The sequence below is a fragment of the Lepus europaeus genome, chromosome 21, assembly GCF_033115175.1.
Source record: "Lepus europaeus isolate LE1 chromosome 21, mLepTim1.pri, whole genome shotgun sequence".
Taxonomy (NCBI): domain Eukaryota; kingdom Metazoa; phylum Chordata; class Mammalia; order Lagomorpha; family Leporidae; genus Lepus; species Lepus europaeus.
The window spans coordinates 22669912-22694355 of record NC_084847.1 but is presented as its reverse complement, the minus strand read 5'-3'; the positions used below and the strand labels follow the sequence as shown (position 1 = coordinate 22694355).

The window sequence follows — 24444 nt, the reverse complement described above, 5'->3', positions numbered from 1 at the left end:
TGCGGGTGCAGGGTCCAAGATTTTGGGCCATCCTTCACTGCCTTCCCGCGCCATAGCAGATAGCTGGCCTGGAAGAGGGGCAACCAGGACAGAATCCGGCACCCCAACCAGGACTAGAACCTGGTGTGCTGGCTCCACAAGGTGGCGGATTAGCCTGTTAAGCCACGGCGCTGGCAACCGTGGGTTTTTCATAAATTGCTTTTATTGTATTGAGGAATGTTCCTTCCATATCCAGTTTGCTTAGAGTTTTCATCATGAAAGGGTGTTGTATTTTATCAAATGCTTTCTCTGCGTCTATTGAGAGAATCATATGGTTTTTCTTCTGCAGTCTGTTAATGTGGTGTATCACATTGATTGATTTATGAACATGGAACCATCCCTGCATACCAGGGATAAATCCCACTTGGTCTGGGTGGATGATCTTTCTGATGTGTTGTTGCATTCTATTGGCCAGAATTTTATTGAGGATTTTTCCATCTATGTTCATCAGGGATATTGGTCTATAATTCTCTTTCAATACTGCATCTTTTTCCAGCTTAAGAATTAAGGTGATGCTGGCCTCATAGAAAGAATTTGGGAGGATTCCCTCTTTTTCATTTGTTCTGAATTGTTTGAGAAGAATTGGAGTTAGTCCTTCTTTAAGTGTCTGGTAGAACTCAGCAGTGAATCCATCTGGTCCTGAGCTTTTCTTTGTTGGGAGTGCCTTTATTACTGATTCAGTTTCTTTCTCAGTTATGGGTCTGTTTAGGTTTTCTATGTCTTTCTGGTTCTATTTGGGTAGGTTGCATGTGTCCAGGATTCTATCCATTTCTGATAGATTTCCCTTTTGCTGGCATTCAAGTCCTTGTAGTAATTTCTGATGATTCTTTTTATTTCTGTGGTGTCTGTTGTTATGTTTCCTTTTTCATCGCTGACTTTATTGATTTGGGTCTTTTCTTTTTTTAGTTAGTTGGGCCAGTGGAGTATCAATTTTGTTTATTTTTTCAAAAAACCAGCTCCTGGGGCGGAGCCAAGATGGCGGATAGTGAGGACGTGTGCCTTAGTTTGGGAAAATAAACTTTCATAAAAGTGGAATTACTGTAGCCTCAGGAAAAGACTCAAGAAAAAAACTGCAGAGGAAACGCTTCCGGATCTTGTGGATGAGACACAGAGGACTTACAGGGAGCCCACCGCGTGGAAAACCAACCGAGATGAGCCGAGCGGCAGCGGCGGGAGAGGAGCCAGAGCCACAGAATCTTGCCAGCGCGGGAACCGAGGAGGGTAAGACAAAGACCTCAGAAGCCCCGAGACATTGCGGGGAGGGGGAACAGAGGCCTCTCCCTTCACTCACCAAGCAAAACAAAGAGCACCGCGATTTTACATATGTAAAGCTCAGCCAAACTCAGTATCTTTAGCAAAACTGGAGAACACATTGAGGGCTGCATAAACTCTGTGTATGGTCCCAGGGGTAGATCAAACAAATACTCACAGAGGCCAGATTTCAACTACCCTCAACTCCACTCCCAACTGAGTCAAAAAAAAAAAAAGAGAGAGAGAGAGAGCGAGCCAGCAAGGAGCAAGTGAGTGAGAAATCTGGGAGAGTCGCTCTTTACACAGCCTTAAACCTGAAGAAACAAGCATAGCTCTCTGGCCACACCCATCACAGCCCCCAAGGCTCCAACAAAGCAGACAGCTCACTTAGAGGCATAGTATAACGAGAAAAAAAAAAACACCACAGCAAAAACACCACAAATTATCTCCAACATGCCAAACAGCAAACATAGAAGCCGAGGTAACAAGAGCAAGGAAGACACTATGACGCCCCCAAGTGAACAAGACACGCCAATGCAAGATTATGAAGATGAAGAGATAGAGGAAATGCAAGAATCCCTCTTTGCAGATGATATGATTCTTTATTTAGGAGACCCAAAGAACTCTACTAAGAGACTACTGGAACTCATCGAAGAGTTTGGCAAAGTAGCAGGATATAAAATCAATTCACAAAAATCAACAGCCTTTGTATACACAGGCAATGCCACGGCTGAGGAAGAACTCCTAAGATCAATCCCATTTGCAATAGCCACAAAAACAATCAAATACCTTGGAATAAACTTAACCAAGGACGTTAAAGATCTCTACGATGAAAACTACAAAACCTTAAAGAAAGAAATAGAAGAGGATACCAAAAAATGGAGAAATCTTCCATGCTCATGGATTGGAAGAATCAATATCATCAAAATGTCTATTCTCCCAAAAGCAATTTATACATTCAATGCAATACCAATCAAGATACCGAAGACACTCTTCTCAGATCTGGAAAAAATGATGCTGAAATTCATATGGAGACACAGAAGACCTCGAATAGCCAAAGCAATTTTGTACAACAAAAACAAAGCCGGAGGCATCACAATCCCAGATTTCAGGGCATACTACAGGGCAGTTGTTATCAAAACAGCATGGTACTGGTACAGAAACAGATGGATAGACCAATGGAACAGAATAGAAACACCAGAAATCAATCCAAACATCTACAGCCAACTTATATTTGATCAAAGACCCAAAACTAATCCCTGGAATAAGGACAGTCTATTCAATAAATGGTGCTGGGAAAATTGGATTTCCATGTGCAGAAGCTTGAAGCAAGACCCATACCTTTCACCTTACACAAAAATTCACTCAACGTGGATTAAAGACTTAAATCTACGACCCAAAACCATCAAATTATTAGAGAGCATTGGAGAAACCCTGCAAGATATAGGTACAGGCAAAGACTTCTTGGAAAAGACCCCAGGAGCACAGGCAGTCAAAACCAAAATTAACATTTGGGATTGCATCAAATTGAGAAGTTTCTGTACTTCAAAAGAAACAGTCAGGAAAGTGAAGAGGCAACCGACAGAATGGGAAAAAATATTTGCAAACTATACTACAGATAAAGGGTTGATAACCAGAATCTACAAAGAAATCAAGAAAATCCACAACAACAGAACAAACAACCCACTGAAGAGATGGGCCAAGGACCTCAATAGACATTTTTCAAAAGAGGAAATCCAAATGGCCAACAGACACATGAAAAAATGCTCAAGATCACTAGCAATTAGAGAAATGCAAATCAAAACCACAATGAGGTTTCACCTCACCCCGGTGAGAATAGCTCACATTCAGAAATCTACCAACAATAGATGCTGGAGAGGTTGTGGGGAAAAAGGAACACTAGCCCACTGTTGGTGGGAATGCAAACTGGTTAGGCCACTATGGAAGTCAGTCTGGAGATTCCTCAAAAACCTGAACATAACCCTACCATACAACCCAGCCATCCCACTCCTTGGAATTTACCCAAAGGAAATTAATTTGGCTAATAAAAAAGCCATCTGCACATTAATGTTTATTTCAGCCCAATTCACAATAGCTAAGACCTGGAACCAACCCAAATGCCCATCAACAGTAGACTGGATAAAGAAATTATGGGACATGTACTCCATAGAATACTATACAGCAGTAAGGAACAATGAAACCCAGTCATTTGCAACAAGATGGAGGGATCTGGAAAGCATCATGCTGAGTGAATTAAGCCAGTCCCAAAGAGACAAATATCATTTGTTTTCCTGATCGGTGACAACTGAGCACCAAAGGGGAAACCTGCTGAAGTGAAATGGACACTATAAGAAACAATGACCTGATCAGCTTTTGTCCTGACTCTAGATGTACAATGTAATACTTTATCCTTTTTAGTATTTGTTGTTGCTGTTGTTGTTGTTGTTCTAGTACTAGTGGTTGAACTCTGTAATTAACACACAATTATTCTTAGGTGTTTAAATGTTAACTGAAAAGTGACCCCTGTTAAATTTCAGAGTGGAAAAAGAGAGGGGGGAGATGCACATTTTGGGACATGCACAATCAGTCTTGCCCCAAATGATGGAGTTAGAAATATGCCAGGGGATTCCAATATAATCCCATCAAGGTGGCATGTACCAGTGCCATCTCACTAGTCCAAGTGATCAATTTCAGTTCACAATCGATGGCTTGGATAGGTCTAAGAAACAAAGGGATCACACAAACAAGACAAGTGTCTGCTAATACTAACTGATAGAATCAAAAAGGGAGAGAAAGATCCAGCATGGGAAGTGGGATACACAGCAGACTCATAGAATGGCAGACGTCCTAAACAACACTCTGGCCTCAGAATCAGCCCTTAAGGCATTCAGACCTGGCTGAAGAGCCCATGAGAGTATTGTAGGCATGGAAAGCCAAGATACCATGGAAAAGAAAAAAAAGAAGAAGACCTAAATGAAAGATCTCTGTGAGTGAGATCCCAGTGGAAAGAACGGGGCCATCAAAGAAGGAGGTACCTTTCTCTGAAGGGAGGAGAGAACTTCCACTTTGACTGTGACCCTATCGGAATAAGATCAAAGTCATCGAACCCTAAAGGCTTCCATAGCCCTGGCAACTCATGACTAGAGCCTAGGGAGATTACTGACGCCATGAACAGGAGTGTCAAATTGTTAAGCTGGCAACAGGAGTCACTGTGTACTTACATCCCATGTGGGATCTGTCCCTAATGTGTTGCCTAATGAGCAGTGATGCTATAACTAGTGCTGAAACAGTATTTTTACACTTTGTGTTTCTGCGTGGGTACAAACTGATGAGATCTTTACTAATTATATACTGAATTGATCTTCTGTATATAAAGATATTTGGAAATGAAAAAAAAAACCTGGTGTTATATTGGAAATGGCATAGAAAATTAATTAATTTTTTAAAAAAAATTATGTAGGATCTCTGTCTTTAATGTGCTGCACACTCTTATTTAATGCTATAACTAGTACTCCAACAGTATTTTTTTTTTCACTTTGTGTTGCTATATGGGGGCAAACTGTTGAAATCGTTACCTAACTTATACTAAACTGATCTTCTGTATATAAAGAGAATTGAAAATGAATCATGATGTGATTGGAAGGGGAGAGGGAGCGGGAAAGGGGAGGGTTGTGGGTGGGAGGGAAGTTTTGGGAGGGGGAAGCCATTGTAACCCATGAGCTGTACTTTGGAAATTTATATTCATTAAATAAAAGTTTAATAAAAAAAAAACCAGCTCCTCGTTTGGCTGATTTTTTGTAATTTTTTAAATTCAATCCTGCTGATTTCTTCTCTGATTTTAATTATTTCTCTTCTTCTACTAGCTTTGGGTCTGGTTTGCTGTAGATTTCCTAGATCCTTGAGATGAATTGAAAGCTCATCTATTTGGTGCCTTTCCAATTTCTTGATGTAGGCACCTATTGATATAAACTTTCCTCTTAACACTGCTTTTGTTGTATCCCATAGGTTTTGGTATGTTGTGCTGTTATCCTCATTTACTTCCAGAAAATTTCTCTTTTAATTTCTTCTATGACCCATTGTTCATTCAGGAGCATGTTGTTCAATCTCCATGTGTTTGCACGTGCTCTAGGGATTCCTGTGTTGCTAATTTCCAATTTCATTCCTTTGTGGTCTGAGAAGCTGCATGGTATGATTCTAATTCTTTTGAATTTGCTGAGACTTGCTTTATGGCCTGGTATGTGGTCAATGCTAGAGAAGGTTCCATGTACTGCTGAGAAGAATGTAAAGTCCTTAGATGTAGGATGAAATGTTCTGTAGGTATCTGTTAGATCCATTTGGGCTATAGTGTCATTTAAATCTACTGTCTCCTTCTTGATCTGTCTATCTCTGAGAGTGGAGTATTGAAGTCCCCCAGTACTATTGTATTGGGGTCTAAGTCTCCCTTTAAGTCCCTCAACAAGTCTTTTAAATAAGCTGGTGCCCTGTAATTAGGTGCATATACATTGATAATCGTTATATCTTCCTGTTGAATGGATCCCTTAATCATTATATAGTGCCCCTCTTTGTCTCTCCTAATAGTTTTTGTGGTAAAATTTATGTTATCTGATATTAAGATGGCTACTCCCGCTCTTTTTTCATTTCTGTTGGCATGGTATATGTTTTTCCAGCCTTTCACTTTCAGTCTGTATGGATCATTGTTGGAAAGATGAGTTTCTTGTAAGCAGCAGATAGATGGGTTTTGTTCCTTAACCCAATCAGCCAATCTGTGTCTTTTAACTGGAAAGGTCAGGCCATTAACGTTCAGTGTGACTATTGAGAAGGAGTAACTTTGCCCTGCCATTTGCCAAAGATATTTTCTAATATATGTTTTGAGATTCCTGTGATCTTTTGCTGTGAGGTTTCCAAACTTTACCTTCTTTCATATTGGTAACCATGTTTCTGTGTTTCTATGTGTAACACATCTTTAAGCATCTTTTGCAGGGCTGGACGAGTGGCGACAAATTCTTGCAATTTCTGTTTGCTGTGAAAGGTCTTTATTTCACCTTCATTCACAAATGAGAGCTTTGCAGGATATAATATTCTGGGCTGGCAGTTTTTCTCTCTTAGTACCTGGGCTATATCTCGCCATTCCCTTCTAACTTGTAGGGTTTCTGATGAGAAGTCAGCTGTGAGTCTAATTGGAGATCCTCTGAGAGTAATCTGACGTTTCTCTCTTGCACATTTTAGAATCTTTTCTTTATGTTTCACTGTGGTGAGTTGATTACGACGTGTTGTTGTGAGGATCTCTTTTGAGCATGTTTACTAGGAGTTCTATGAGCTTCCTTCCACCAACGTGTTGTGGTGAGGATCTCTTTTGGTCATGTTTACTAGGAGTTCTATGAGCTTCCTGTACTAGGAAGGTTACCTTCTCCAAACCTGGGAAATTTTTGCTAGTATCTCACTAAAAAGGCCTTCTAATCCTTTCTCCCTCTGCATGCCTTCAGGAACTCCTAGAACCCGAATGTTGGTTTTTTTAATAGTACCCTGTAGATTCCCAACAATACTTTTTAGATTTCTAATTTCCTCTTCTTTTCTTTGGTTTGACTGTATACTTTCCTGTTCTCTGTGTTCTAAGTCCGATATTCTCTCTTCTGTTTTACTGACTCTGTTTTTAAGGCTCTCTAATGTGTTTGTCATTTGATCTATTGAGTTCTTGATTTCATTTTGATTTCTCTTCACTATCACACTTTCCTGTTCTACTAGTTTCTGTGTTTCCTTTTGATTCCTCCTTAAGATTTCATTTTCATGAGCGAGATTTTCTATCCTGTCCAGTAAGGATTTCCGTAGCTCAAGCGTTTGTTTTTGAAAACTTCTACGTGTTCTTATCATAAATTTTTTGAAATCCGTATCTTGCATTTCTTTCATCTCATCATCTTCATAATCTTGACTTGGGGTGTCTTGTTCATTTGGGGGTGTCATAATGTCTTCCTGGTTCTTGTTTCCTTGGTTTCTGTGTTTGTTGCTTGGAGATATTCTTTGGATTCTTCTTCCCTCGCTGTGGTGTTTTTTTCTTGTTATACTATGATTGTATTAAGTGGACTGTCTATTTTTGATGGAGCCTTAGAGGCTTGAGATGGGTGTGGCCAGAGAGCTCTATTTGGTTCCTCCGGGTTAAGGGTGTCCCCAAGGTGACACTCCCAGGTTAGGCGTGGTAAATCTCTCTTTCTTTTTATTTATTTTTAATTCCGAAGGGATGTAATTCTGCACAACTGAGTGGAATTGAAGGTAGTTAGCCTCCGATCTCTGGTTTCTGGTGGTGTAACATTCGCCTGCTGTTTTCCAAGGACCACACAGGGAATCTGTGCTGCCCTCAATGTGGGCTCAAATTCTCCTGCAGTCTCCCACTGGGTTGCCAAGGTTACCAAATTGTAGCATCTCTGGAAAGTACACATGAACTCCTTGAGTTCTCTTACCCATTGTCTCTTTTTTCACAGTCTCATTTCATTAGCACCACACATTCACTAGATCCTAATCTCCTGTTATTTCACCCCCCAAGAGTCAGGTTTTTCTGCTTGGCTGAGGGCAGTTGCAGCCCTGAGTTCGTGCCGCTTATGATGTATGTCCAAAATGGCGCCTTCTCTTTGTCTTGCTTACCTTTGAGAGGTGAGCGGAGAGAGAGAAACTCATGTCTGTACCGGTCACTTTTTTTTCCTCTCTCTTCTAGTTAGCCTGGTTAACATTCCCCTACAGGGCTTCAAGCCTCATTCCATCTATGCTCCTCCTTTTGATTTCCCGCCAGTGTCTTGGGCTATTGAGGTTCAGCTCACCTCGTGTTGCAGCGCTGGTGCGTTGATTCTGCTACTGGTGTCCCAAGCTGTGGGCTCTCACGCCCTCCACGCAGGTCCACCGTGAATCACTAGTTCCAGAAGAGTTTCCTCTGCTGTTTCTTCCCCAAGTCTTCCTTGAACCTGCAGTATCTCCACTTTTATTAAACTGTCTCTTCGCAAACTATCAGTGTGTTCCCTTCCTATTCTGCCATCTTGCCGCTCTCCCTCTGAAATTTTTTGAAACCCACGCATTTTTTTTGTAATACATATTTTTCATATAATGTTTGAAGATCGCACATGTATCATAACAAGTCTTTACAAATCTTTATATTTTTTATATTTTTTTGATAGGCAGAGTGGACAGTGAGAGAGAGAGACAGAGAGAAAGGTCTTCCTTTACTGTTGCTTTACCCTCCAATGGCCGCTGCGGCCGGTGTGCTGCAGCTGGTGCACCGTGCCAATCTGAAGCCAGGAGCCTGGTGCTTCTCTTGGTCTCCCATGCGGGTGCAGGACCCAAGGACTTGGGCCATCCTCCACTGCACCCCAGGGCACAGCAGAGAGCTGGACTGGAAGAGTGGCAACTGGGACAGAATCCAGCGCCCCAACCAGGTCTGGAACCCGGGGTGCTGGCACTGCAGGTGGAAGATTGAGCTGCGGCACCAGCCTCCAAACTTTGTGATTGTCTTGTTCCTTTAGTTATTCCTATAAGTTATTTTGTTAGGTTGAAATTAGCCTATTTGAATTAGTGTCAAATCTTATTTGCTGTAACACAAAGAATTCCTTTATGGATAATTAAAGCAATTTTAGTGGTGTGGTCTAAAGGAGAAAACAATATTGCTCGAGCTGTTAACATCAGGGGACTTCTTGCTGACTTCTTACAGTGCCCTGCAGACTGTACATTATTGCACTCTTGAGGATCCAGGGGCTGAAGTCTGACCTGAAGTTATTATAGAGAATGCTCCATGTGCAAAAGTCATAAAAAAGCTGAGAAATATAAGTAGCAATAAATGAGAATGCAGAAAAGACTTCTAGAATTGAACTGACCACAAGGTTTGCTGGGATTTTTTGAGCAGGACAGCACTAGGTTGTCTGTATTGGGCACCAGGTATAATCAGTACAGCCTTGTGAAATTAAAAACTCTACGAAGTTCCGCAGAATGGTGTTTGAGACGCACTAATAGGACCCAACCTACAAGGAATGCAGATGAGACAGAGCATCTCTGACCTTAACAGTGGTGGTATGATTGGTCATTCTTTACTTTCCCTTTATATTGCTATAGCAACTTTAAAATGCCTTTTGTTTAAAAACCTGAGGAAATGTATGTGAAAAGTGTTTTTGGTAATCTTTTGTTATCAATAAATTAACCATCTTAAGTTTGTTATAACTTATTGAACCCATGGTACTAGGAACTTGATAGAACTTTGCAGCATTAGAATACAACTTGCTGCTTGCTCAAACCTGAAGGAGTTGGAGCTTACCCAGCATAATTAGGAATGTTGCCTCTATTTGAAGCCTTGGCAAGAACCATAATTTAGGATTGTGGCTGTGTGTCACTGGTAGAATGTGTTGTTCAGTCCTGAGTTTGGACACCTTGTTTGTATATGACAGAAAAACAGCTTTCATAAACTTCCTGGTGGATAAAGTATCATTTTCACAATCTGGTGGTTTCATTGTTTTTCTTCTAAAGGTTTCATTTTCCCTTCAAGTGCAGGCACGTTCATTTTATCAAAGCTGGCATTTTCTCTTCTTTAAAGTAAATCTTGAGTATTTGCTAGCGTATATAAAAAAGCATGTTGTGTGAGCATAATTACAAGGATGAACTGCTTTACTTTTGAGTAGTAATGGACCAACCCTTGGTGTGATAAGAAACATAGTTTTTATTCTATCTTGTGGTTCAAAGCCTGCTTACCACTGCTCTTGATCATAATCTTAGTCCATTTTATCAAACGGATTTAGAGTCCAGCGTACCTTTTTATCCACCATCTCTCTGAAAAGCAGTGGGAGATAAAGCAAATTTTTAAATATTTATGTATTTATTTGTGAGGTAGAGTTACAGAGGTCTTCCGTCCACTGGTTTACTCCCCAAATGGTTACAATGGCCAGAGCTGAACCGATTCAAAAGCTGGAGCCAGGTGCTTCTTTGAGGTCCCCTACATGGTTTCCGAGGCCCAAGAACTTAGGCTATTGACTGCTGCTTTCCCAGGCCATAAGCAGAAAACTGGATTGGAAGAATAGCATCTGGGACACGAACCTGCACCCATAAGGGATGCTGGCACCGCAGGCGGAAGCTTTATCTACTTTACCACAGTGTTGGCCCACAGAGCAAATTTTTAAGTCAGAGCATTTGATTCTAATTCTGCATTCTGAGGACAAAACTTAATTTCTCCATGCCCTAGTTTCATCTTCTGTGAAAACCAAAGTACTTCTTAGAGAGTATTCGTGAGTGTAAGTGAAATGTAATGCTCCTGAGAAGCTTAAAGCATATACGTGATGACCTCTTTAGGCTTAACAGTGATTTAAAAATGTTTCTGAAAGGACATCATGTTAAGTGAAAATAAGCCAGAGATTTAATAATGATTTAAACATGTTTCAAAAGGATAGGATGTTAAGTGGAACAGGCCAGACAGATAAATACTTCCCATTATCCCTCAGAAGTGGAAGCTAAAAACCTCAGTTTGAATACAAAATGATGTTTACTCGAAGATGGATGGTGGGGATAGAGGGAGTTGGATAACACACACCAAATCAGAGTTTGATCAAAAACCCCATCCCTGGTGTTCAGGCATGGCTGGCTGACTGTACTTCACAGTAACCCATTATGGGTTACATGAACAAGCAGAATAGGGCTGTTTCAGGACTCCAGTATCCAAAAAGTGGTATTGGTAAAGGAATGTTGGTTACCCTGATTTAATCAGTAGACATTGTATATGCGTTTGGAAATGTCACATTGTAGCCCATAAATATGCATGATTATTATTAACAATAAATTAATGTCAAAATTCAAGGGTTTTTAAAAATATTTTTAAATATTTATTTATTTGAAAGTCATAGTTACACAGAGAGAGGAGAGACAGAGAGAGAGAGAGAGAGAGAGAGAGAGAGAGAGAGGTCTTCCATCTGCTGGTTCACTCCCCTATTGGCTGCAATGGCCCGAGCTGCGCTGATCAGGAGCCAGGAGCTTCCTCCGGGTCTCCCACGTGGGTGCAGGGGCCCTCTTCTACTGCTTTTGCAGGCCATAGCAGAGAGCTGGACCGGAAGCAGAGCAGCCAGGTCTTGAACCGGCGCCCATATAGGATGCTGGCGCTTCAGGCTAGGAAGTTAACCCACTGTGCCAAAATGCCAGCCCCTAAAAGATATTTTTGAAAGGCATAATTACAGAGAGATGGAGAGAGCGAGAGACAGAGAGAGAGAGAAAGAAGGAGGGAAGGAGGGAAGGAGGGAGTGAGGGAGGTAGGGAGGAAGAGAGAGGTATCTTCCATCCTCTGGTTCACTCCTCAAATGGCTGCCATGACTGGAGCTGGATGCATCTGAAGCCAAGAGCCAGGAGCCAGGTTTCTCATTAGGGGTTGCAGGAACCCAAGAGTTGGGCCATCCTCCTCTGCTTTCTCAGGCACATTAGCAGGGCGCTAGATTGGAATCGGAATACTAGGAATCAAACTGCTGCCTATATGGTATGCTGGCAGGAGTCAACACTACAGCACAGCGCTCGCCCCTAAGTTTTTTGTTTGTTTTGTTTTCGCTTTTAATTCTTCCTATGGCTTTATCCCTGAGCAGAATGTGATTTACTTGTCCCTAAAGTGTGCACATTACAAAATTTATGATTTAGAAAGTGGAAGTTGAGAAAAAGAAAATGGAAGTTACACCTCAGTTCTGTTTGGAGATGTCCGAAGCACTGTTGACAGTTTTGTGTGCCCTTTTACAGGTACTTTCCCTGCATTAATAAAAGTGTGTGTTTGTGTTTGTGTTTGTGTGTGAAGGGGTATTTGTATGTGTACAGTGCTCACATGCACATAGAAATGACTTTGTGCAGAACTGTGCTCTTAATAGGATGGTTTTCCATCTTCCCTTTTATACTTGCCAGTATAGTAATTGTTGTATCATTATAAATATATAGATTTAATTCTCTTCAGTGACTGTATAAGATTACATTGTATTCCAACATAAGTGGTTGCTATTTTGTATGAGAATTCTGATTTTTCACCATTAAAATAATACTGCAGTGAGAAACCTGGAATACCCATACCTGAGCATCCCTGGAACTGCTGTTTTGATGACCTGTGTTATTTGAGAATCTCTAGGTCAAGTACAGTCCTGTTTAAAATGTTGCTAGGTCCTTCTAAATTATCCTCCAGGGTTGCCTCCATCTACACTCCCACAAACAGTGAGGTAAATCTCCTGTGCTCTCCATCAACACCAGGTTTTGATAATTCACATTCCTTTCAGTGACGCCTCTCTGCTTTAGCACAAGACATCTGGAAGGGGAGAGCTGCCCTTCCATCACTGCCTGTTGGCACACCAAGGGCAGTCAGTGTAGAGGAGTCTGTTAAAGCTAACAGGGAGGTGAGCATCTGCAAAGCTAGAAACAGAGGTGTTTGGCTTCCATTCCTGTTTATTAATTGAGATAATGTTTATTGAAAGCTGTTACTGGCCGGGGACCCTGGGAATAGCATGGTAAACAAGACCATGCTCTGCCTTCACGAGCTTGCATTCTAGAGTGGGTCAGCCTTGAACACATCCAGTAGGATATACTGTCAAGTATGGTGAAGACTTCAGGTGAAAAATAAAGCAGAGAAAAGGACAAGGGAGGAGGTGTGTGTGGGGAGACCAGGTGCAGGAGAGGATGCCACTCGGATGGTCTTGGAAGGTTCTCTGCTGATGGGTCTCTTGAATAGAGACCCACGTGCAGTAAAGCCTGAGCCCCACTGATAACCTGTAGAAGGCCCCATCCAGCTGGGCCTGGCAATAGCAAATACAGAAGGCCTGAGAAAAGAGCCAGTCAGGCAGGTTCCAGAAGAAGCCGGGGAGCTGCACTGACTTTTGATTTGCTAGAGGGAGATAATTGAGCTACTTACTTTCTTTGTCAAATGCCATGTTCAGGAGAATGAAACAGTGAACCTCATGTGTGTGTCTTTGAAAGAGTGATGCCGTTCATGTACAGTAGCACTGGAACCACCAGAATGCAGCATCTTAACCACTAGACAGCAGGTCTCTGTCAGCATTCTGTAGAATGAAGCGGCGTTGCATGCCAGCTCTCTCCCTACCACAAGGCTGACTGTTGAAATTTACACAGGTGTTGAACAGACCTCGGCACCTTCAGTGTGGAAAAGACTAGAGCAGTGCACTCTTGTGCCTGACTGCCCTTCGTTCTGCCTCTTTGTGTTGTACATCATTAAATGTGCTTTCAAAGCTCTGGTGCTCACAGCTGAAAATAAAGTATGTTTGGGGGACAGTCACAGACAGCACTGTCCACTTAGCAGGTCAGGTAGTTTCTCCTTAACCATTGTACCAAATGCCCTACTCCACCCATTATTAACTCTCGTCCTTTCAGAGTTATTAGCTGTGTTATAAAATTTCTAGATTTCTGGGTGGTTTTGTCAATCTTAAAGTAAAAAATAAGAACATTGGTTGCCAGCATTGTGGCTTAGGTGGTAAAGCCACCACCTGTGATGCCAGCATCCCATATGGACACTGATTCAAAGTCCCAGCTAAACTTCCAATCCAGCTCTCTGCTAATGCACTTGGGAGGGCAGCACAAGGTAGCCCAAGTGCTTGGGCTGCTGCATCCATGTGGGAAAGCCAGAAGAAGCTCCTGGCTCTTGGCTTCAGTCTGGCACAGCCCTGGCCATCGTGGCCATTTAGGGAGTGAACTAGTGTATGGAAGACCTCTCTCTTTCTCTGTCTCTCCCTCTCTTTCTGTAAGTCTGCCTTTAAAATATATGAAATGTTTTTAAAAAACAACCTTTAAGCATTCAAAGAAAGCCTCAAGTAGAAAGAAAAAGAATCTTGCTGACCCACAGTACTCACTGACCTAAAACCTTGCCTGAAAATTTTGTTGAAGTTTGCTGATAAAGTGTTCACCAGGAATGACACATACTGAGTTGTGTGAGGTGAGCTGGTAGATATTCTTGAAACTGTAAAAATCACTTCTGCTCGTTTTTACACAATGTACCTGTTATACTCTTGAGCTACTCGAGAGCTGTTGGGTAGAGATGTTATTACTGGCAAAGTGGTCACACTGCACAGCTCCCGTGGGCACCATTGCACTCTGTGAGTGGCATTTCCAGGGCTGGTGCTGTGCACACCTGGGATGTCTTGCCCACAGGTGGTGTGGTATCTGCACAATGTCTGCATGATGGTTCTCTTTTCATTTAGATGGTTGGCAGGGTTCTGTTAGTACACAGTCTCTCAACTTGTGATTTTTCAATATTGCTCACTCACATGTTTTTGAGTCCCTTCGGGGGTTTGGGTACATTTGTGGCCCTGAGGGCTTGCCCACTTTTCTAGAGACAAGGATAGACCTAACTTTGCCTCCTGGAACTTCCTCTGAGTTAGAAACCTCTTAGAGTTATTGTACATCCTTGAAATTTTGTATTTAATGGTGGATCTTTAAGCAGAACAATCTTATAAACATAGTGCAGCAGACATAGACTTATTTTTATTCTATTTTTATTAAAGAGGAGGGAGTAAAGTATTATTGGTCAGTGTACATGGTGCTTAATGTGGAATCTGGAGGTGGAGATGGTGTTTTCTTATATATAGTTTATGATTTCCAATTATCGCCAAGAGGTAAACACTAGAATTAGGTCTAGGCTGTGGTTCTAGCTGGTATGCCTCTGTTTTAAATTTCATCTCACATCTGTTTAGCATCAAGATTTCCAGCTTTCCAAGGCTGGCCACAAGCTTAAAGCAAGCGTCTAAACCAATTGTTAGAGGAAAAGATACAGCAGTGGTAATGAAGATGCTAAATCAGTCATCTGTGTGATATCTTTCACCTCATCATCTAATTGAAATATCTTTGTTTTCTTGTTTACTGCAATGAAAATAATTCTGACTTACCGAAACTATGCATTTGCATTCCTTCCACATATGAGACAATCAATTTCTGAATCATTGGGCTTCTAAAATTCTGTGGGTAGGGGCTAGTGTAGTGATGCTGGGGGTTAAGCCACCACCTGCAATGCCAGCATCCCATACATGTTTTCTTTCTGTAATCCAGAGGTTGAAAACCAACCACCACTCTGAAGGCATGAGTCATATGAAAGCAATTTCACTTTATTTAACACTCTCAGGAGAAAAAGCAGATGAGTATATACGGTACCTAAAGAGAAAAACTCTGTCAAATTTTAAATGGAATGGTGGAATAAATTCCATTACAAAAGTGAAACAAACAGTCGACCTGTGGCCCCACCACACTGGAGCCTGGCCTTGCTTCCTACTTGGGACAGAAAGTAAGAGCTCAGGAGAAGCCTGGAGCCATACCCCCTGTGCAGGCCTGCATAGGCTTGGTCTTTGTTTTCTGATTGGACAATCAGAACTGATGCATGCCATTGAATTCTGAGTTTATAAAAAGGGTGCTCAGTGCTGCTGTTTCCCTTTTCTCTTCTTGGTGTCCAGCGACGTGGAGTTCTTCATTGGAACGTGTGCTAAGCCCTGGCACTAAGAATAAGGAGGGGAGCAGCCAGAGCGACACCGCAGGAAGGGCCGGGCTGCTGGTCAGGGGAGTGGCAGTGGATTCCACAGGACCCTCAGGTTTGACCATCCTCGCCTGGTGAGTCTTCTTGAAATGTTTGTGCTTATCATATGCCGGCCTGGACAGAGGCAGGGGACACTTGGGCCTTCAGGAGTCAGGGGGAAGGAAGAAAAATTGTGTATTATATTATACGTTAGAAATTGAATGCTATATTTTACATTATAAATTTTTATTATGTAAGTTTCATATCATATGTTCTAAATAGATTTTAAATTGTGTATTGTAAAACGTGCATGTGCTCGGAGATATCACCTACAGTTCCAGGAGGTGTGAACCAATCTGGCTGAATTCTGATGCCAGGATGGGTGAACCAGCAGGTGAGTCATCTTCTTTTGGGTGGGCAATTAAGATGCCCAGTGACTGTGTTAATTTCCAGGTCTCTTGTTTTATTTTCTGGGTTTATAGTTCTACTTAGTGTATAGGAGCTGAGAAAATGGATCTGGTCCTCCAGAAAGGAAGTTTCTGCTCTCAGGATTTGCTTCCTGTTTTTCCTAATTTGCTAAGATAGCTTATCTCAGTTGGCATTGAAGGTTCTGCCACACAGCAGTGATAGCATTGAGTGGTAAACCCAAAAAGATGGTTGTATATTGTTGTTATTGCCCCACTGAAATCTGATTCTGCCTCTGTGCTATCCAGTGTTTCCCTAATTTTATGAAAAAGTTCCTGAGGAATACATTGTTATATTGTGTTAATGAATGTGGTTATGTGGGGAGACATATCATGTAAAATTTACATGCCCCAGTCATATTATTGCATTAACTAGGAATATGGGGACTCTGTTTATCATCAGAAGCACCTAGACCAGAGGATGGCACCGAAATTTGTAGAAGTCAGCATTACTTCCTAAGTATATTTGTTTCAGTTATAAAACTATAAGGTTCTGAATAACTCTATACAGGTTCTTTTTACTTCTGAATTAGATTTTGAAATATGAGATATTGAAATCATTTGGATTATGATATGTTTAGAGCATTTTTAGGTCTGAGAAGGCAGGGGCATTGTTTCTGCATAGTATCCACAATGGTTGCCATATAATTGGTTTTAAAACTTTGGTTGATGAAATGAAATCCTTATTTGTTCTTGTGTTTTAAACAACACAGAATTTCAAAATCTTTAGGTATTGTGTTTTGTGGTTTGGTTCTTACAGTATGTGGTGAATTAAGTCTCCCCTCCTTCTGGCTAGCAGTTACTCGTGTTGACACCCAAGGATCATTCCTTGAACCTCATCTAATGAGATGCTGACCAGTAACTACTCAAAAACCACCCTTTGGGGCAAGCCCTCATGGCTGTTCCAGTTTCCTCATTATCCACTCTTGCTGTTCCTGTTAGTGCTGATTGTTCAGATCCAGAAGTTGAAATGACCCCATGTTAAGTCTAAGCGTTTGTTCTCACTGGTCTTCCCATCCTAGACAGCCTTATCTCTGTACCGTGTTTCAGGAAGGTCTTGGCTTTTTCTCCCATCATTAGCTAGACCTGTTTATATTGCCCGTGGTTTTCTCCTTTTGGCTATTTTCAAACTGGATTCCTTGATTCCATAATTCTTTTCCCTCACACACAACACACCAAGAAAAATCTGTTCTTTTGTTTTCTCATGCTCCCCATCCACAGATGTCCTCTGATAACAATCACCAGGCATCTCAAAGGCTGGCTGGTCCCTGCACCCTTCTCAAAGCCACTCGAATATGTGATTCTTTGCTTTTCGCTTTTATGTCTCAATTCTGTCACCTTTTCCACACCTCTGCTCATGTGACCACCATTAAACTTTAGCATCTCCCACAAAAATCCTAGGCTAGCATCTACTAGTGCACTACTAAGAAGAAGTTAAAATATAGATGCTTTCTGGGGAAATTCCAAAATTAGAGTGGTTTATGCCAAGCATCTTAAGATGCTTTTTCTGTTTAACTAAAGTCACATCTAAGGGGGAAAACTAGATGCAGAGTTTGCTACAAACGATGCCTTTGTTTCACCTTTATACAATTTTGTGAGTTATGTAGGCCTCAATAATTATGAATGGGAAAACTAAAACTGACTTGCAGTTCAATATTGGAAATATTTTGAAGCTTTTCTACTGAAGTGCTGTAGTGAGAGAACAGGCATGGAGTCCAGGAAATCCTTCAATGAATTGGTATATGTGTAGTTTTCAGAGTGCAGCTTTCAAAGACATTTAAACTTTGTAAACATTTTCTTACATATGATGTTAAATTTAAAATTGCTGCTCTAACACTGAGCTCTATGTGATTGGTAACCCCCCTACCCTATTGAATCACCTTGGTTGATTTTCCCACCTGATTACTGTGGAAGATGACATGTGAGTGTCAAATAGGAAAAGAATGATTTTTTAAGATTTATTTATCTATTTGAAAGGTAGAGCTACACACAACACAGGTAGGGGCAGAGAGAGAGAAAGAGATAGATCTTCGATCTGCTGGTTCACTCCCCATAGGGCCGCAGTGGCCAGAGCTGAGCTGATATGTAGCCAGGAGCCCGGAGCTTCTTCTGGGTCTCTCACGTGGGTGCAGGGGCCCAAGCACTTGGGTCATCTTCCAGTTTCTTAGGCCATATCACAGAGCTGGATCAGAAGTGGAGCAGTGGGGACTCAAACCAGTGCTCTTATGAGACGCCAGCACTGCAGGCAGAAGCTTTTCCTGCTCTGCCACAGTGCCGTCCCCAAGAAATATTCTTGTGGTAGACAATTGTTCATGGTGTATAGCCCTCTGCTCTGTGCAGGTAGAATTTGAGTAATTCTTGGCAGACCCCTACATTTTGAGGTACATAGAGATAACATGATAAATGTAATGGGATCCACAGTTTTCCAGTAAAATATCTCATGATATCTGCTGGGGTCCTGCCATTCATGAAAATGGGCTGTAAAGCAACCCGAGCAGTGAAGACATTGCCACCTATTGCTCCAGTGAAGCAAGTCCAGAGTGAGCACCTCTAACCCTGGCAGAGGCTACACCCCTGGTGACTAAGATGCTGTAGATCTGTACCGCTACTCATTCCACGAAGAAAGCCCTGCCATACTGCTGTGAGCATCCTGGTTTAATATTTTGGTATTGTCATGTTTTGGTTTGTTCTTCAACTTAAATACACGGAATCTCCATTTGGTTTGTATATTTCATCTTGCAGTTTTCACAGCTAAATTTCTTTTTTAAATAATTTTTATTTATATAAAGGTGAACAGATATCATGTATTTCATATACAGAGGCTGAGGAGTGTGGTGATACTTCCCACCTTCCTCTCCTCCCCCCAGCATCCTGCCCTCCTTCCTCCTTCCTTTCTTGTGATTATAAAATAAACTGAAAGAATGTCATTGTGAAAATTAAAAGAAAGTGTAAATTCTAAACCTTGACAGAACTAACTCCATAATGTGTAGCTCCTAGTAGGAACTGAAAATGCAGATTGTGTTGTTTAAAAATTGTCATGCATTTAAATATGGAAACCCTAGGAATTTAGATTGAGTTTAGGTGATACACTACCATGGTGCCTCCCCAAACGTGTGTTCTGTAAACATAATGTGCCCACATCCAAGTATTGCTTTGAACCAAGGGCCATAGTGGTCACCCGTGATGGGAAATGGAAGGCTTTTCAGGGCAGTGAACCTGAGGACTGTGACCAAGACCTGTCCCAGTGAGTCAGTGAGAGCTCAGACTGTGCACTGGCCCCATCTTCCTATCAGACTTCATTTACGAAGCACAAATTCAAGTTAAATTCAGTAAGAATTTCGACAGCAGGGAGTATACTCTTTAGAGTTTGGTACAGTTGCAGTGTCACTTGCCACATCCTGATGAAGCAGGCCCTGCATTTTCAGTTCCATGGTTTAGTTGGGCTAATTCTCAACCTGCCTGTAATATGTAACTGTGTTACATGCACATAGGAATGTACACCCATCGGTGGGAGAATAGCATGTAGTAATTTATAATTCTCATTTCATTTTTCACTTTCCTGGTTTCCTTCAGATACACTTCCTTTCCTTTTCTATTTCTGAGTTTTCAGTTTGAGGGAGGTGAGATGACAGTGTAATATGTTACTTGGATATTGTCTTAAATATTCTCTTGATAGAATTCTCAAATCTGTATTTTCAAGATATAAACTGCCTGAAATTTAGTCAAGCTCATGAATTTTTTTAAGATTTATTTATCTGAAAGTCAGAGTTACACACAGAGAGAAGGAGAAGCGGAGAGAGAGAGGTCTTTCATCTGCTGGATCACTCCCCAGTTGGCCGCAATGGCCAGAACTGTGCTGCTCTGAAGCCTGCAGCCAGGAGCTTCCTCCAGGTCTCCCACGTGGGTACAAGGGCCCAAGGACTTGGGCCATCCTTTACTGCTTTCCCAAGCCATAGCAGAGAGCTGGATGGGAAGTGGAGCAGCCAGTACTTGAACCGGTGCCCATATGGGATGCCAGTACTGCGTTTGGTGGCCTCACCTGCTACGGCACAGTGCCAGCCCCAATCATGAATGATTTAAAAATCATTGCTGTCCCATGAAGCCTACCAAAACCCCACAGTATTAACCTAAGTTCCTTAATTTTTATTTGCATTTTAATTATAGGGACCTATTTTTGCATGTTTTATTTTCCAGCCTTATTACAATATAACTGAGAAACAAAAATTCTATATATTCAAGGCATGCAATGTGTGTTTTGATATGAGTCTCATCTTTATAATGCTTTTTCACACAAACCTTTCGACTCTGCTGGTACTTACAGTACACTATGAAAGGATAGTACAATGAAGCTACTTAACAAATTTATCACTCTTACAGTGTTTTTTAATTTTTTTAATTTATTTATGTGTTTTTCCAGAAAGCTTTTATTTAAGGTATACATACTTCATGCAATCATTCAGTACAGCTTTAGCAGCATAGTAATTCTTCCTATGATACCTGCTCACTCATTTATACCCCTGTCCTTTTTGTAGTGATTTTTAAGAACATTGACCTAGGAAATTACAAGTACAGAATATAGTGTGAACTGGTTACCCGCTCCTCTACCTGTGGTGCCGGAATCTCATATGGGCGCCGGGTTCTAGTGACGGTTGCTCCTCTTCCAGTCCAGCTTTCTTCTGTGACCTGGGATGGCAGTGGAGATTGGCCCAAGTGCTTGGGCCCCTGCACCTGCATGGGAGACCAGGAGGAAGCATCTGGCTCCTGGCTTCGGATCGGCTCAGCGCCGGCTGTAGGGGCCATTTGGGGAGTGAACCAACAGAAGGGAGACCTTTCTCTCTGTCTCTCTCTCAGTGTCTATAACTCTACCTGTCAAATAAAGAAAAAGAAAGGCAGGAAACAGAGAAAGAGAGTAAGACAGAGACAGAGACAGAGACAGAGAGAGAGAGAGAGAGATGATGAGGGATAAACATCTCATGCATTATTTCACTCCTCAAATGTCCTCAGTGGCAGGGCTGGCCCCAGGTCTCCCACTTTGGCACAGGGGCCCAAGTCATGGGGTCATCTTCTAGTGCTTTCCCATAGCAGGGAGGTAAATGGGAGGTGGAGCAGCTGGGACTCAGTCTGGTGCCCAAAGGAGATGGTGGCTGTCCAGGTGGAGGCTCATGCTTTTACACCCCAGCTCCAGAACCATAACCATATATTTGTATCTTTTGACTAACATCTCTTCATTTTCCTGCTCCCACTTCATCACAAACACCATCCTGATCTCTGACTATGTTAGTTTGACTTTTGTATATTTCACATGTAAGTGTGCTCATGTAGTATTTCTTATTTCTGTGTCTTGCTTCACCCCTTGTAATGTTCTATAGTTCCATGCTTTTGGATCCATGTTGTGACAAGTAGTAGTATTTCCTTTCTTTTTAAGGTTTGGCGAGGATTCCACTGTGTGTGTATCCCATTTTTCCTTATGGGTCCGTCAACAAACATTTGGGTTATTTCCGTATCGTGAAATTGTGAATGATGCTGAAGTGAATGTGGGGGTGCAGACAGTTCTTTGAGATGGTGATTTTCTTTTGGATTTGTGGCTAATAAAAGTTGTTCCTTTTTTAATTTTCTTGGAGGAACTTCCATGTTGCTTTTCCTAATGGATGGTACAATTTATATTCCCTCCAATACTGTATGTTCTGTTTTCTCTACATTGTGCCCAATACTTGTTATCTTTTAACTTTTTAATAGTAGCTGTTTAACAGATATGAGATAATAAACATTGTCATCTTGATTTGCATTTTGCTGATGATAGCAATGTTCAGAACTTTTTCACATACCCAGTGGGTACATCGTCTGTCTTTGTTGGAAAACATTGATTCAGTCCTTTGTACTTTTTTAATTGTATTCTTTGCTTCTTAGTGTATGCATTCCTTGTATTACTCTCTTGATTACACATATGGTTTGCTAATATTTTCTCCTATTCATTGGTTTGCCTTTTCATTTCATTGATCTTTGCTTTACTGCTTTACTAGTTGTAGTTTCATTTCCTTTTATTTACTTTTGCTCTCTGTGTTTAATTGTTAACACATAAGCAACCACTCTTCAGGCTAATGTCCAGGAATTTTCTATTTTATAAATTGTAAGTGTTCAGATCTTCTGTGTGGACTTTCAGTTCATTTTGAGTTGATTTTAATATGTGGTGTAACAATGATCCAGTTTCAGTTTTGGACATGTGGTTATCCAGGTTGCTTCTGCCTCAGATGTGGGCCTTTATGTCCAGTGAGTGCATGTTTGGTAACCCTGGTGGGCCAGGGTTCCCAGTGTCTTCATTTGGATCCATTAAACCAGATGTGCCGCGGACCAACTCTCACAGAGTCAGCAGACCGAGGGAGAACGAGGGCGAAGGCTCTTAGGAGGAAAGAAATCGGCGAGGGGAATGACAGACAGACACACTACTTTGAGTATGCTGCTGCGTTTATTTGCTGCAAGGCATAAGCTTTTGTACCGCTTTTACACGGAACTTGGCAAAGCAAATACAGGCTTCAAGGGAAAGAAATTATGATTACAATCATTAATCAGCAGGACATTCTAACTCACATGTGAGACAATAGTGGTTTCGGTTTTTCAATCTACATGTGCCGTGAGAATCATTTTTGCACTTTTATGAAAGGTCACAGAGAGTTCATTTCTTAACTTAAAGACAATTTTTCTTTTATAAATTTCTTGATCATTTTATCCCAACCTCCTCTCACACGCAGTAATTCACTACCTGAATAATCACTAGAGGGGGTAAATATTTTCCCACTTGCGGGGCCCACCGAGGACGAGTCCACCACCGCCCACTAATTAGATATTGTTCATATCCTTTTGGCAAAATTCTCTTGGGAATCTTTGCTAATTCTTGCTCTCTTTTGGAATCTTTTTGGGCGTGCACATTTCCTAATAACATCTCCAAGTGGGCTTCTGCCGTGCCATCTCCTTCATCAAAGCTAAGCAGCTCCAGCTGCTCCGTGAGATCAAGCAATGTTCCCAGAGTGTCATTTGAGGTCAATGCCCAGGCTGCATTGTACACAGCCTGGATGAATAGCGGCGCCCACAAGGATATGTTCCCGGAGGTAAAATTTATTGAATCCTGGTGTCTCACCTGTACCCCACTTGACTGCACATAGCACAATGAAAAAGCACTGCTAAAATTAACAAAAGCAACAGCAAGGAAAGTTCTCTGAGCCAAGCTGGCAGTTTTGTGCCTCTCTAGCCGCCAGGGGCCATGACGACCACTGACTGCATGGGAACCGCCTGGGGCTTCACTCCGCGGAGCACTGACCCCAACCCTCCAGCCCGAGGGTCCCAACATGGCAGCATTTTTGCTACGCAGATGGGACAGCTGTGGGTGTAGCGCAGATGCTGTGGTTGGAGTTAAGCAGGAGCTTGGCATGTGTGGTGATTGGGGAGTAGGAGACCATGCAGTAATGGGGTCAAGACAGGGGACTGTGGCCTCCTGCTCTGGAAGCCAGGGCTATATGAAGGTATGTCAAAGTTTTTTGAAGGGTAGACATTTGGCAATAGTGGGAAAGACAATTCTCAGGATACCAGTGGCAGCCAGTGATGGCTTAAGTAGTTGGATTCTTGCTACCACATTGGAGACCATCCCAGCTTCAGCCTGGGTCAGATCAGCCCTGAGTATTTTGGGCATTTGGGTAATGAACTACTAGATGGGTGGTGTCTCTCTCTCTCTCTCTCTCTCTCTCTCTCTCTCTCTCTCTCCCTCCCTCCCTCCCTCCCTCCCTCCCTCCCTCTCCCCCTCTCTCCCCCCCTCTCTTTTTCTCCCTCCCCCTTATTGATTCTATGTTTTGCTTTTGAAACCAATTGCAATACTAAAACTAGGTGGAAAAGTGGATACGGATGATTATCACAGTAGCATTAGATTATTGAGTAATTTCCTAGAATCACACAGGTGGATGTGTGTAGCTCACAGTGATCCATTATATCTGTTGTTAGAAAATGAAATAAAGGAGCTTAAGGCTCTGTCCTTAAAATAATGTCAAAAGATTAATGTAGATTTGATCAGTACAAATTTTATATTAGTACTGAAATGTCACACTAGCCCATAAATATGTACAACTCTTGTTGATAAAATGTAAGTAAAAACAGCAACATGTTACTTGGTGTATAAAGTTAAGGGGTTTAAATGATTAATGTCACAACTAATATTATGGTATTTGA

The 24444-nt window shown here is 41.7% G+C and overlaps 1 long non-coding RNA gene across 1 annotated transcript in view; it reads left to right on the top strand.

The window, feature by feature from the left end:
* Window positions 1-24444, top strand: part of LOC133751107 (uncharacterized) — an 82318-nt gene that overhangs the window by 19341 nt on the left and 38533 nt on the right. Inside the window, exon 4 of the long non-coding RNA XR_009864755.1 lies at window positions 15711-15864. This is a non-coding gene — a long non-coding RNA (uncharacterized LOC133751107). The remainder of the gene's footprint in view (window positions 1-15710; window positions 15865-24444) is intronic.